Consider the following 14,981-nt stretch of genomic DNA (forward strand, 5'->3'; position numbering starts at 1 on the left):
AGAGGGTCAAGGAGCAGAATAGTCAAGGGTGCATTATCTTTTTGTGAACTGTCTATCCTTGCACTTGACTTTTCTACTATTTAAATACTTGTGTCATTTTTCACAGCGAGTGGTCAGGTTAGATATGTTGATTACTTAGCTGTCAAGACCTGTGCAGTTTTTCACAAAAAAAAGGAACAAAATATTGCAGGCTGTTTTGGGTCTCTCTGTCCCTGTCTGTCAACTTACTTGCTGCTGTGTCACAACCAGATTACTCATCTTGAAAATAAATTTGACATTTACGTAGGTACAATCGATAAAGTGTACGACAGGAAAATCTATCTTAAGTTAGCAGCTGACATGAAGAGCTGTTCGTAAACATGCTTATCAGGAACACATTTCACTGTAATTGCAACATGTCGTTGCATTCTTACAATTTCTTGCACAGTAGACTAATTGTAGATAAGGAAGTGTATTAGTTTGTGTAAGCAGCAACTCATTTTGCAACCAAGTTGAAGTTGTCATGTCTTTGTTAGGGACTGTAGCATTCTGGAATAATTGGTTTCTCTGTTGAAGCATATGTATGTTCCTAGGCACTGGTGGACATATAGTATGTTTTATGGATCCATAAAAAAACTGCATTTTGCTGTGTATTGAATAAATATATTAAGAATGTTTTTCATGAAGTTGCTTTCAAGCAAATTGAAAAGAAGTTTTGGAATTGCCAGTTTTGTTCTTGCACCTGTCCGCTCCACCCTCCTCTCCAACCTATCACCATTACCCCCACCTTCATCTACCTTTCGCAATCTCAGCTACCTTCCTGCCAGCCCCACTCCTCTCCTATTTATCTCTCCAACCCCTCAGCTCACAAGCCTCATTCCTGATGAAGGGCTCTTGTCTGAAATGTCGCTTTTCCTGCTCCTAGATGCTGCCTGACCTGCTGTGCTTTTCCAGCACCACGCTGTCACATCTAAGAATTCATTATCAACACTGTGAATAAAATCATGAGGGGTATAGATAGTGTTAAAGGTTTTTTTTCTCTAGGATGTGAGATTTCAAGATGAGGGGGCATATTTTTGAAATGAGGGGAGAGAGATTTAAAAAAGACATGAAGGGCAAATATTTTACGCAGAGGGTGGTTTGCGTGTAGAATGAACTTCCTGAGGAAGTGGTAGATGTGGGCACAATTACAACATTTGGCAAGGTACATGAATAGGAAAGACTTGGAAGGATATGGGCCAGGAGCAGCCAGGTGGGCTTAGTTTAGATTGGGATTATGTTTAGCATGGACTCGTTGGACCAAAGGGTCTGTTTCCGTGCTGTATGACTCTGTGACTGACAGGTAAACAATGCCGAGTTTCTTAACCTTTCACAGGCCTCAACCCTGGTGAGCCAGACTTCAGAAACTGCCAACCAATCAGAGGAAAAAGTGAGGACTGCAGATGCTGGAGATGAGAACTGAAAATGTGTTGCTGGAAAAGCGCAGCAGGTCAGGCAGCATCCAAGGAGCAGGAGAATCGACGTTTCAGGCATGAGCCCAGGAAATTCATGAAGAAGGGCTCATGCCCGAAACGTCGATTCTTCTGCTCCTTGGATGCTGCCTGACCTGCTGCGCTTTTCCAGCAACACATTTTCAGCAACCAATCAGAGGTCAGCATCTACTGGGTCTTAAAGTTGGGTTATCCAAGCAAAAACTTCTTTTTTCTTCTTTCTATAGGATTGGAGTCACAGTGAGAGGAAAGAGAAGGGGGTAGAGCTTTCAGTCATCCACCACTGCCAACTTCCACCTCTTGCCAACCTCTACAACTCAGCAGGTAGGTCACATAATTTCACAGTGGGGAAATCAGGTACCTTTCTTGCCCAATGAGGTGGCAGGTGATCAGGAGGTTACAGTTGCGACCTTCCTTGATTGATCAGTTAAGGATCCTTAAAGCTAATAAGTGAGAAAGTCATCTATAGGCACACTCTTCAAATACTGAATTGCTGAGCTGTTGAGAAGAAGATGAGTTTCTTTTCAGGGCAAACTATGCCTAATTATTTTCCCCTTCTTGCGACCTCCAAGGAGGGGTGAATTATGTCCATGATATCCAATGGGTTGTTTAAAACAACTCGATCAACCTTCACCAATTTGTACCACTCTTTTCACCTCTTATCACTTTCTCACAATATCCTTCTTGTTGTCTCATCCTTGTCACTAGGGTTTTTGACTGATGTTATGATGAATCAAAACACTTCAGTTTTAATGTGCAGCTACTGCTGTTGAACCACATCTGTCTGTTCTCTTCTTCACTCCCTCTGAAGCCCATATTGATTAAGGTTTACCCTGTCAATTGAGACATTCCAAGATCATGCTGTTTTGATCTTATGCTGAATTGACATCCTGTCAACACTTAAGCCCATATTCACTTAACTGAGGTGATGAAAAATTAGTCTGAGGGACTGTAAATTAAAATCTGTCATCTTTTTATTGTTTAGCCTGTGCCTCTCATGCCTTGACTGTTCCAAGCTATACCCAACAGCAAAGGAGTAGCTCCCGCTCCCAATATTCTGTCAGTGTTGTTCATATGTCGGTCTTCTCTGTTACCTTCTGATGGCAAATTACATGTGTGCATATTCTCTATTGTCAGGAAGTCTTTTGCCACCTCATGCTGAAGGTTTCCAATGAGGCTGTGAAGAGATATACTTTGTGTTTTCAACAAGATTCTTTTTATTTCCTTAATGCTTAGCCTATGGTCAATAATTTCTCAGAAGCAGAAACTGCTATCCCAGTACATGGGGATTGAACAGTGACCCCACCCTCCAATATTGGTGAGGCAACGTGAAACGTTATATACTTCTCACCTAGTAAGCTCGTTGTGCACTATTTTCATATTGACATGTGTCTCATACAGCCTTGTTGACAACTTCTATGAGCAATGTGTTGGCTTTGTTTTTCTCACAGTCAAGGGACGAGTGATATTTTATGGATCTCTGAACTAATGAACCGATAATTTCTTTTTTGATTACAATGGTACAGTTTTGTTTCCAAGTTTGACTGGTATTTCTGTTATCTGAGTAAATCCAACCAGCAAGACATCAATCTACAAATTGAGTTGCCTGCAGTAGCACCAATATTTCTGATCTTTAATGGGTAATTGTGGTTTGCAATCTATTTCCGAGCATTTTTAGGTCTTCTGGCTGTCAGGAAAAGCTGTTAGAAGAAGCTAGAATTTCACTCATATTTTTTGTGTTTGCAAAATAACAAGTGCAAAAACTTTCTCTTGACATATTATGGGTCAAAAATACATTTTCCAAGACACCAGTCTGCACACAAAACCACTCATTAGGATTTTAAAATCAATGCTACAGATACCACAGCTACAAAATAAGTACTGTTCTGACTGGAATTGATCTGAATGACTTTGGTGCTTATGTTCCCTATTTTCTCATTCTTTAATCTCTTCTCCAGTTTCCCTCCATCAGCTTGACGTAGTTGGTTCCAGCCAGCTCTGGGTCTTGGCCAAAGAAGCTATCCCAGCCTTCCTATACAGCACTGCATATTTACTACATTATCAGAGATCAGTAGATGGGATTTTAAATGGAGACCCTCCTTCACCTGATCCTGATATTCCAGTGAATGCCCATCATGCTTCTTGTACAAGGGGAATTCTGAAGGAATTAATGCTCATGTCACATTAAGCTCCACCACTCTAATGATGTTACGCAGTCTTTGGCTGGAGCCATTTGAGTTCTGCATGAGAATCCAAAGGGTGTGTAATAACATCTCTGAACAGGTTGATTCAAACCTAGGTATGGAAAAGAGGACTGATGGTGATGAACTACCAAACCAAAACAACACATACAATCATGGTGCCAACAGTGGTTTTGTGAAGAAAATCAGAGATGCATGACATGACAGTGCTGTTCTGTGGAACTTAGCAAAAACTCCCTAGACCCTACCACTGCCAAGCAAAGTCTCGAAACAGACCATTCATCTTCAGCTGGCACTGAATAGGATTGAGAAGAATGAGAGGGAATCTCATAGAAACATATACAATCCTGATAGGACAGGCTGTGGGAAGGATGTTCCCGATATTGAGGAAATCTAGAACCAGGAGTCACAGTTTTAAAAAAAGGGGTAAACCCATCAGAGGATGAGGAAGAATTTCTTCACGGAGAGAATTGTGAACCTGTGGAATTCTTGCTGGGGCTAGTTCATTAGAAACAGTTAAGAGGGAGCTGGACATGGCCCTTGCGGCTAAAGGAAACAAGAGGTATGTAGAGAAAGTGGGAGAGGGATACTGAAATTGCATGATCAGCTGTGATAATAATGAATTGGGAGCAGGCTCGAAGGACCAAATGTCCTACTCCTTCACACATTTTCTATGTTTCTCTTACTTAAATGGAGAATTTTGAAATGCAGAGAGATTTAGGTGCTCTTGTGCAGTAGTTACAATAAGTTAGTACGGTAATAATGCTGCTCCTTTATCAAGGTTATGTTGTGCTTGGCTTTTTTTTCCCAGAGAGATCATAAAAGACACAGATTCTAAAATGCCCGGGGTTTAAGGGGTTTAGGGCCAATTTGATTATTGCTAACAGATACTGCCTCAGGAAAAAGGCTTTTATGTTTAAAAAAAAACTTGTACAATGAAAGGGCAGTGGTCAGTTCTCCCAGCTCAGTTTTTCTCTGGTCTAGCTTTTCTCTGAAGGAAGTCAGGCAGTTGTGAAACTGCTGAACCCAAAGAAGCAGGTCCATGCTGCTACTCTTTCTCTCACTTCTCTCCTGTAAATGTGTTTATGGGAATTGCTGCAAGTATCAGGAACAGCATCATTAAGTTGGGATGATCTGTTGGGATTTCGGAGAGGCTGAGTTATTTGGTATTCTGTTCTCTTTTGCTTGTGTTTCATTTGGTAATCTTGTAAATAAATTCTGTTTTGTTTAAAACTGAGTGGTTTGACCAACTGCATCCCTCCTGGAATATCCATGATACACCTGCTTAAAACAACCAGCCAAGTTAGGGGCTGGGCCACTTCCTTGAAATGTTTTGAGGGGGTCTGGCCTTGTCCATAACAGTATGCAGGTACAATACATAATCAAGAAGATGCAAAGGATGCTCTCCTTTATTATGAAATGAATATAAAAGTACCGGTGTTATGTTTCAGTTGTACAAGACATATTTTGAAAACTGTGTGCGGTTTTAGACCCTTTTTCAAATAAAGACTCAAATGCGTTGGAAATGTTTTGGAGAGGGTTTGTTAGATTGATACCTGGAGTGATGAAGTTGTCTTTTGACAATATAGGTTGGATAGATTGGGCTTGTTTCTGCTGTAGTTTAGGAGATTGAGGGATGACTTGATCAAAGTATAAGATCCTTACTGCAGTTGACAAGGTGGACATGGAAAGGCTGGTTCCTCTTGTGGATCAGTCCAGAACGAGTGTGCACTGTTTAAAAATTCAGAGGTCAATATTTCAGGATGGAGCTGAGGAGAATTTTCATTTCTCAGAGGTATGTGTGACTCGGGAATCTGCCTCAGAAGCCAGAGGTTCAAACACTGATATTCTTCAAGGCAGAAGTAGGTAGATTCCTATTGGGCATTTCAATTAGAGGTTATCATTGACAGGTGGGAATGTAAACAGATCACCCATGATCTTATTGCTTGGCAGAGCAGGCTCGAGGGGCCAAATGGTCAACATATACTCCTATTCCAGAGGTTCATACATTTTGTTTTTTTTCTCATGTCTTCTTCCTTGCTTTCCTATTTCATCCAACACTCTACCCTCTCCCTGTTCCGCTGTGCTCCTGGTGTCCACACTTGAGTCAAATTCTGTTCCCTTCTGACCCCTGCATTGGATTCCGATCAAGCAACCTCTTTTCCTTTGAGCATTTTCACTGTTTTTTTGAATTGCCTTCACATATTCGCCTCTGTAATCTGCTCCAGACCTACAAGTCTCTGAGATCTCTGAGCTCACCTCAGCCTGGTTTCTGGAGGATCATTAATTTTAATTGAACCATTATTCCTGAATCTAGCTTCAGGTACCTGGGTCCGAAGCTCTCGACATCTCCACCTTTTATTTCACCGTTAAGATGCTTCTTCTAACCTATCTCTTTGCCCAGCAACTTTTGCCATCTGCTCGATCATCACCTCATGGAGTTCAGTGTCAGGTTTGTTTTATTACCAGACTATGAAGCACATTGGGATGTCATATTTATGTGGAAGGTGTTACATGAATACAAGTTATTGTTGTGAATAAAACACAGCTATCTTTCGTGAAAACAAACAAGAATATGGTTAATGGACTGATGGTGGGACAATACAATGAGAATAAGGGCTGCTTGGGTAGAGAGGTGAACACTTGGGCACAGATAATGATTTATAGCCTCTTGAATTGTTGCTGTACTTTTCACTGAGTGATTGTCTTGACAACTATTTTCAGTCAGGAGACAGGAAAATTGTATAAAGTAGTTTTGTGTGACTTGGAGGAAAATATGCCAAGCTGTTCTGAATCACAAAGATTTGAAATCCAAACATAAAATGCTGGCAAAACTCAGCAAATCAGGTGGTATTGGAGGAGAGGGATAGGGAAGGTGGTGGTGAACTGTCTTCTTGAACCGCTGTAGTCCACATGCTCTGAGGGAGGAAAGACCTGGGCAACGAAGGATTGATGATCCAGTTCCAGGACAGGTTGGCGAGTGGCTTGGAGGGGAACTTGCAGATGGCGGTGTTCGTATGTCCCTCCATATTGAAGTGGTCGTGGGTTTAGAAGATGCTCTCCAAGGAACTTTATGAATTCCTACAGTGGGTGTGAAAAGCACACACTGCTGTCACTGAGTGTCAGTGGCGGAGGAAGTGAAAGCTGGGGGATCAAGCAGGCTGCTTTGTACTGAACGCTGTCAAGCTTCTTGGGTTTTGGAACTACACCCATCCAGGGAAATGGGGAGTATTCCATCAGACTGAATTGTGTGTTGCAGATGGTGGACAGGCTTTGGGACCGAGGAGGTGAATACTCACCACATTATTCCTAGCCTCTGACCTACTCTCGTAGCTTGTAGTTGCGAGTCCAGTTGAGTTTCTGGTCAGTGGTAACCCCCAAAATGCTGATAGTCGGGGATTCTTAACCCCCTTGAGTGTCAAGAGGCAGTGGTTAGATTGTCTCTTATTGGAAATGGTTGTTGCCGGGCAATTGTATGGCATGAATGTTAATTGCTACTTGTCAGCCCAAGCCTGGATATTGTCCAGATTTTGTTGCATTCGAACACTGACTGCTTCAGTATCTGAGGATTTGCAAATGGTGCTGAACATTGTATAATCATCAGCAAACATTCCCCACTTCTGACCTTACGATGGAGGGAAGGTCATTGATGAAGCAGTTGAAGGTGGTTGGGTCTCGGAAATTAACTTGACGAACTCCTGCAGAGAAGTCCTGAAGCTGAAATGACTGACTTCTCACAACCACAACCATTTTCCTTTGTACCAGGTATGACTCCAATCGGCAGAGAGTTCGCCACTTTGATACCCATTGATTTCAGTTTCACAAGGGCTTCTTAATATTATTCTCAGTCAATGCAGCCTTGATGTTAATGGCTGTCACTCTCACCTTACCTCTGGAATATAGGTCTTTTGTCCATATTTGAACTAGGCTGCAATGAGACCAGGAGCTGAATGACCCTGGCGGAACCCAATTTTCCAGTACAATTTAAGAGTGCCATCTCATCTTACAAGCTTGTAAGCTCTCAGTTCAGAACAGCATTCACTCTGTCTCTTTTAAAGGAGCAGTACATGCCTTCAACTTCCTAAAACTAGAAATAGACATTACCTGGCATTTAATGTCTGACCCATGAGACCTTCAATATCCTGCAAATGCTGCTATTTCTCATGTCTCTGACCACTGATCTTTTCATGCCCAATCCAAAGTCTGTCAATGGCTGACAAACTGAGATATGACATGATATTCCAATGCTGCTATGAAATTTGCAAGGCTTTAGGTAATTCATTCTTTCAGGTTTTCCAGACTCAGTGTGGCTGCCACCTCCCCCCCCACCCCGCCTCTTAATGAGCACCCAGCCAAGCATTTTCAGTCTGTGACCTCATGGTGAAGGGGCATAATTTTGATCTGTAATCCAGAGTTTTCATGAGGGACAACAACAGGGTCTGCTGGAATTAGTCACAATGTTTCTCAATTAAAGTGAGTTCCAGCTGTTGGTTCCTGTTTTGACAAGCTGGGGGAAGAGGAGGGCAGGCGCTGTCGATTCTTGGTGAAGAAAGAACTAAGTTTGATTGTTGAATCTTTCTTGGTCAACTGACACTTGCGCTCAAAATTCATGTTTTAAACCTGATCATTAGTTGATATTGATTTGATTTGATTTGATTTATACTATCACATCTACTCAAGCACAAAGGTAGAGGAGTACAGTGAAAAGTGCATTATGTCACTGTACAAGGTGCCATCTTAGGTACAAGTACCTAGAGACATAACCTTAAGAATAAGCTAGAAAGAAAGAACAAGTTAAAAGCTAAATATTGCAGTCAGTATAGCACAGCATAAAATGTATGAAATAAGGGGGTTGAAAGTTCTTAGTTTTAAGTAGAAAATAGAGAAAGAAAGCTGAAAGTTCAAATGTTAGTCTTTTCTAAGTGCTTAGCCACAGTGGGACCGCACTTCAAGGAATCACCTTGAGACCAGAATTCCACGCTGAGGTCACACCAGGACTAGAGACTGCCATGTACCTCCGAAAGCCCACCACTCCAGGCCGAGAGTCCACCATTCTGGGCTGTAAGACCGCTATGTCAGGCTGAAAGTCTGTCTCACTGGACTGGGAAGTCACGACACCAGGCTGGGAGTCCATCTCGCTGGGTCTGCGCTGCGTCTAAGGCCAGGAGTCAGAGGCCAGCAGTTGGAGGCCGGGAGAAGAAAAGAGAAAAAGGAAAAGAACATACAAAAGAGAAAAAAAAAAAGAGAGAAAACAAGAAAAGGAAATGAATGAAACTAATGAGCTTTGTCTGAGGTGTCCTCCGATCGCATCTTAAAACTTGCTTCAATCTGACTCTTTACCTTTTGTGATGCTGCTGCTCCGTTAAGAAGGATATGTTGCCCTTGTATTTTTCTTTCAGAGGGATCATAAAGCCAGACGTTCCGAAATGTCTGGGTTTATTTACTTGAAGAAGCTTTCAAGTTTAAAAAATATTTGTACAATAATAGGGGAGGAGCCAATTCTCCTAGTTCAGGGTTTGGTTTCATTTGGTTTTAGCAGTCAGGCTGTTTTGCAGCTGCTGGTCAGTTTTAGCTGGGAGCCCAGAGGAGCTGCTGGACCCAAAGAAACAGCTCTTTGCAGATTCTCTCTCTCTCTCTCTCTGACATCTCTCCTGTAAGAACCTGTGTTTGATTTTACTCTTTATGCCAAGGGGGCGTTTACATAGAACATAGAACATAGAACAATACAGCACAGAACAGGCCCTTCGGCCCACGATGTTGTGCCGAACATTTGTCCTAGCTTAAGCACCATTCCATGTACCTATCCAATTGCCGCTTAAAGGTCACCAATGATTCTGACTCTGCCACTCCCACAGGCAGCGCATTCCATGCACCCACCACATAGACCCCAAGATCCCTCTGCTGCTCCATCTTACTAAGAACCCTACCATTAACCCTGTATTCCTCATTCTTATTTGTCCTTCCAAAATGGACAACCTCACACTTGACAGGGTTGAACTCCATCTGATTGGTGGAGTTGTGGATAGTGAGGAGGGCTGTTGTCGGCTGCAAAGGGACTTAGCTGGACTGAGGAGTGGCAGATGGAGTTCAACCCTGTCAAGTGTGAGGTTGTCCATTTTGGAAGGACAAATAAGAATGCGGAATACAGGGTTAACAGTATGGTTCTTAGTAAGGTGGAGGAGTAGAGGGATCTTGGGGTCTATGTTCATAGCTCTTTGAAAGTTGCCACTCAGGTGGATAGAGCTTGTAAGAAGGCCTATAGTGTATTAGTGTTCATTAGCAGAGGGATTGAATTCAAGAGTCGTGAGGTGATGTTGCAGCTGTACAGGACCTTGACGAGGCCACATTTGGAGTACTGTGTGCAGTTCTGGTCACCTCACTTTAGGAAAGATGTGGAAGCTTTGGAGAGGGTGCAGAGGAGGTTTATGGGGATGTTGCAAGTATTTGGAACAGCAGCATGAAGTTGTGTTAGAGTCAATTGGGTTTTAAATAGTTATGTTATTCTAAATTTGGTTTTCTTTTGTTCCTGTATAAATAAATTTGTTTTGTTTAAAACTGACTGGTTGGGCTGTGTGTATTACTCCTGGAATACCCACTTTACATCTGCTTAGAAAAGTTAGGGTCTGGGCTACCTCCTTGAAATGTTTTGAGGGGGTCTGGACTGGTCCATAATACTTTACCAACACATATATGGTGTTGGTTCAGCCACAACTGGAGTATTCCACATAGTTCCAGTCACCACCTTATAGAAAGGATATGATTGCAGACAGAGTACAAAGGAAATTCTCCAGGATGTTGTCATGGTTGGAGTGATTCAACTATGAAGAGAGACTAAATAGGCTGGGACTGTTTATCTTAGAGCAGAGAAGGCAGAGGGGTGACCTCACTAATGTACAAAATTACGAAGGGCATAGATAGGGTAAGATGGGAGAGAAACCTTTCCCATTATTAGAGAGGTCAATAACCAGAAGCCACACTTTTAACGTAAGAAGTGAAGCATCTATTGGAGATTTGAATAAAGATTTATTTTTACCCAGAGAATGGGGTATCTAAAACTCACTGCCTGAAAGGGTAGTATAGCTGGGAGTCACACTTAAAATAGCATAGTATAAAATGCTACAGGCCAAGTGCTGGAAAACGGTATTGAATTAGATAGATCCTTGATGACAGTTACAGATGCGATAATCAAAAGGGCCTTATTGCGTTCTGTTAAACTCTATGACTCTGAAGAATTGGATCTCAGACGCAGATAAAAAAGAAAAAAAAACTTGCATCTTTTATGACACCTTTCACTATATGGGATATCTCAAAGCACTTTCCATCCGATAAAGTACTTCTGCTGTGCAGGCACTGTTGTCGTGTTTGAAATTGTCAAGCAGTTTACAAACAGCAAGTTCCCACAAACAGTAATGTGATAATTACCAAACAATCTCTTTTTGCAATGTTGAAGCATTGTGGGATATTTTGCATTCACCTGAGAGAGCAGTTACACAACTAGTTCGGGATGCACCACCCTAGCAAGTGACACAAGCTAACGTGATATCGTTGCAGCAGGTGGCACGTGTGCAGCAGAGCTCATTGAATCTTGTTTTTCTTGAATAACGAACCCTTGATCTTTTTTGATCAGTGTTTGGTACGTTTATATTATGAGCCAATAAGAAAACAAAACACACCATACTTGATTGTGATAAAACTGTCAAATAAAATCACGATTTTACAGTACATTTTATGCAGCAATTTCTGCATGATCCTAGTATTCTGCTCCTGGATTGTTGAGTTCTTTGTATAATGCACAATTTGCTCAAAAAGGTGTCCTGTGTTCAGAGTCATAATCATAGTCAGAGTTACATAGCACAGAAACAGACCCCTCGGTCAAACTCATCCATGGTGACCAGATAACCAAAGCTAATCTCGCCACATTTCCAGCTTTTAGTCCATATCCCTCTAAACCCTTCTTATTCATGTACCCTATCGAGATGCCTTTTAAATGTCATCAGTGTAACTGCCTCCATCAATTCAGCTGGCAGCTCATTCTGTACACGCCCCACCCTCTGCGGAAAAAGTTGCCCCTCAGGTTCCTTTTAAATCTTTCCCCTCTCACCTTAAACCTCTGCCATCTAGTTTTGGATTCCCCACCCCAGAGAAAAAGACATTGGCTATTCACCTTATCCATGCCAACATGATTTTATAAACCTCTGTGATGTCATCCCTCAGCTTCCGACGCTCCAAGAATAAAAGCCCTCGCGTATTCAACCTCTCCCTACAGCTCAAACCCTCCAACCTAGGTAAAATCCTTTTAAATATTTCTGAACCCTTTAACAATGTCTATCTGATAAAGGAGAGACCAGAATTGAATATACTATTCTGATAGTGGCCCAACCAATATCCTGTACAATCCCAGTATGACATCCCAACTCCTGTACTCACTGCACTGAGCAATGAAGGCAACTGTGCCAAATGCCTTCTTCACCACCCTATACCTGTGAACCCACTTTCAAGGAATGATGCACCAGCATCTTTAGGTCTCTTTGTTTCTCAGCACTCCCCATGGCTCTACGGTTAACTGTTAAAGTTCTGCACTGATTTGCGATAACAAAATGCAAAACCTCGCATTTATTTAAATTGAGCTCTGTTTACCACTCCTCGGCCCATTGGTCCACCTGATTAAGGTCCAGTTTTACTCTGAGATAACATTCTTCACTGTTCAGTACGTACCAGTTTTTGTATCATCTGCAAACTTACTAACTATACCTTCTATGTTCACATCCAAATCATTTCTATAAATGACAAAAAGCAGTGGACCCAGCACCAATCCTTGTGGCACACTGCTGGACACAGGCCTCCAATCCAAAAACCAAACCTCTACCACCACCATCTGTCTCCTACCTTCAAGCTAATTTTGTATCCATTTGGCTCGTTCCCTTGGATTCCATGTGATCCAACCTTATTAAGTAGTAGTTGTGCAGAACCTTGTTGAATGCCTTTCTGAAGTCCAAACAGACAATGTCTACTGCTGTGCCTTTATCAATCTTCTTTGTCACTTCTTCAAAAAACTCAATCAAGTTCATGAGACAAAGTCATGTTGACTATTCCTAATCAGTCCTTGCATTTCCAAATGCATGTGAATCCTGTCCCTCAGAAACCCTCCAACTCATTACTCACCACTGATGCCAGGCTCACCGGTTTACAGTTCCCTGGCTTTTCCTTACCTCTTTTCTTAAATAATGGCCCAACTTTAGTCAACCTCCAGTTTTCTGTCACCTTACCCACTGCTATCAATGATAGAAATATCTCAATAAGGGGACCAGCAGTCTCTTCCCATGCTTTCCCTGATCAGATCCTGTGGATTTATCCACCTCCCTTTCTGTTATATGGACACTTTCCAAGACATCACGATTAGTTTCCCCAAGTTCTCTAGCTTCAATGTCATTCTGTACAGTAAATAGTAATGCAACATATTCATTTAGTATCTCATGCATCTCCTATGATTCCATACATTGATGGCCTTGTTGATCTTAAAGGGGCCCTGTTCTCATCCTATTTACACTTTTGCCCTTAATGTATTTGTAGAATCTCTTTGGATTCTCCATAACTCTATTTGTCAAAGCTATCTCATGTCCCATTTTTGCCCTCCTGATTTCCCTCTTAAGTGTACTCCTACTGCCCTTATACTCATTGAGGAATTCAATCAATCCCAGCTGTCTATGCCTCTTTCTTTACCTTGACCAGAACCTCAATTTCTCCAGTTATCCAGCATTCCCTACATCTACCGGCCTTGCCCTTTGTCCTAACAGGAATATACTGTCTCTGGACTCTTGTTGTCTCATTTTTAAAGGCCTCCCATTTCCCAATTAATTTTTGAAACTTCCTGCCTAATACTATCAAAATGGGCCTTACTCCAAATTAGAACTTTAACTTTGAGATCAGTTCTATCCTTTTCCATCACAATTTAAAAATTAATAGAATTATGAGCGCTAACCCCAAAGTGCTCCCCCACTGACACCTCGGTCACCTGCCCTACCTTATTTCCCAAGAGAAGGTCAAGTTTTGTTCCTTCTCTAATAGCTCCATCCACCTACTGAACAAGAAAATGTTCTTGTTCACTCTTAACAAATTCCTGTCTATCCAAGCCCGTAACACTATGCTAGTCCCAGTCTACGTTTGGAAAGTTAAAGTCCCCGACCACAACCACCCTTTTGTTCTTACAGATGTCTGAGAACTCCTTACATATTAGCTTCTCAATTTCATGCTGACTATTGGGGGAGGCCTATAGTACAATCCCAAAAATGTGATTATCCCTTTCTTATTTCTCAGTTCCAACCAGATAATTTCACTGGACATTCTCCCAGGAATATTCTCCCTCAATCGAGCCATAATGTCATCCTGCCTCTTCTCTCATGATCCCCCCACCCCCACTCTTTCTATCCTTTCTATACCCTGGAACATTAAGCTATCAATCCTGCCCTTCCCTGGGTGACATTTTTGCAACAGCTATGATATCTTAGTCCCATGTTCCCAACCATGCCTTGAGTTCATCTGCCTTACCTGTCAGGCCTCTTGCATTGAAATAAATGCAGTTTAATTTATCAGCCTTATCTTATTCTGTACCTTGCTGTTGTCTGGCGTGACTAACTTGTTTCTCTTCTCTCCTGTACCAGCCTCAGACTTATTTGTTTTCTCACTATCTCTTTGGGTGTATCCCACCTCACCCCAACCACTACTAGTTTAAAGCTTCCTGAGTAGCATGAGCAAATCTCTCCACCAGGATATTGGTTCCCTTCCAATTCAGGTATAACGCCTTCTTCTTGTTCAGGTGACCTCTATCCCAGAAGACATCCCAATGATCCAAAAATGTGAATCTGTGCCTTTGCAACAGTTCCTCAGCCATGCATTCATCTGCTCTGTCCGCCTGTTCCTACTCTCACCAGCACATGGCACCATGAATAATCCAGATATTACTCCTTTTGAAGACCTACTTTTAACCTTCTGCCTAACTTGCTATCCTCTCTTTGCAGAACCTCGTTCCTTTTTCTTCATATGTCATTCACACCAATCTGTACAACGACTGTCTGCTGGTCACTCTCTCCTTTGAGAATATTCTGCACCCTCTCTGAGGCATTCTTCAGTCTGGCACAGGGTGGCATCATTCTGTTGTCTTGTTGTTGGCATCAAAAATGTCTGTATTGGGCCCCTGATTAGAGAGTCCCCTAATGCAACCTATGGCTTGGAAAATAACATTTCCTCCATGACAGTGGAGTCAGTCTCAGTACCAGAAATCTGTCTGTCAGTGTTAAATTCCCTTGCTCCAGTA

At 42.0% G+C, this 14,981-nt stretch overlaps 1 long non-coding RNA gene across 1 annotated transcript in view; it reads left to right on the forward strand.

Moving 5' to 3' along the window:
- The window catches only part of LOC140459833 (uncharacterized), a 217,699-nt gene that overhangs the window by 64,941 nt on the left and 137,777 nt on the right, over positions 1–14,981 (forward strand). The window contains exon 2 of the long non-coding RNA XR_011953879.1: positions 1,697–1,793. This is a non-coding gene — a long non-coding RNA (uncharacterized lncRNA). The remainder of the gene's footprint in view (positions 1–1,696; positions 1,794–14,981) is intronic.

Source organism: Chiloscyllium punctatum, chromosome 35, assembly GCF_047496795.1.
Source record: "Chiloscyllium punctatum isolate Juve2018m chromosome 35, sChiPun1.3, whole genome shotgun sequence".
In the NCBI taxonomy this organism is placed as follows: domain Eukaryota; kingdom Metazoa; phylum Chordata; class Chondrichthyes; order Orectolobiformes; family Hemiscylliidae; genus Chiloscyllium; species Chiloscyllium punctatum.